The following is a 638-nucleotide window of genomic DNA, read 5'->3' on the forward strand; positions in this document are numbered from 1 at the left end:
TATATATATATATATATATATTTCTATGTCTTGTATCTTCTAGTAGCTAGATTTCAAATCAAGTTAGAGAGGACATTGGTTTTATATGAGATTCAACAACTTTTTTTTTAATTAGATATTGGATATCTTATCTATTCAAGGACCTTGTTAAACAACTTATAGTTAATTATAAGCCTAGCTTTGCCTCTTCATTTTTCTGATGCATTCATAACACATAATGCAGTGCAGCTTCAAAGCAAATAAGAATTTCATATTAATCCTTTAGATAATACATCTGAGATATCAGCTTTACACATGAAAAAATACATATAATTCATTTGATAAGTGCGAGTTATTTTCCATATGTTCATCCTAGCAACCCATTCAGGTGAAGTAGGGCAATGTTTTGAGCATTGTGATTCCAAAATGCAATTATTGAAAATCTTCTATAAATTAAAAATTTTCTCTTATCAGGATAATTGAGCTGAATGGAAATAATTTTCCTAAACTTCTTTTAAAATACAGTCTTAAATATACATATTTTTAATACAATTCATTTCATTAATAATCAATTCTTGAGGATTATTAATAAAATAAATATAATATTTACATAAAAAACTATGCAACTAATACTTAGTTCGATTAGTGTTATATATATA

Source organism: Phalaenopsis equestris, unplaced genomic scaffold, assembly GCF_001263595.1.
Source record: "Phalaenopsis equestris unplaced genomic scaffold, ASM126359v1 Scaffold000094, whole genome shotgun sequence".
NCBI classification, from domain to species: Eukaryota; Viridiplantae; Streptophyta; class Magnoliopsida; order Asparagales; family Orchidaceae; genus Phalaenopsis; species Phalaenopsis equestris.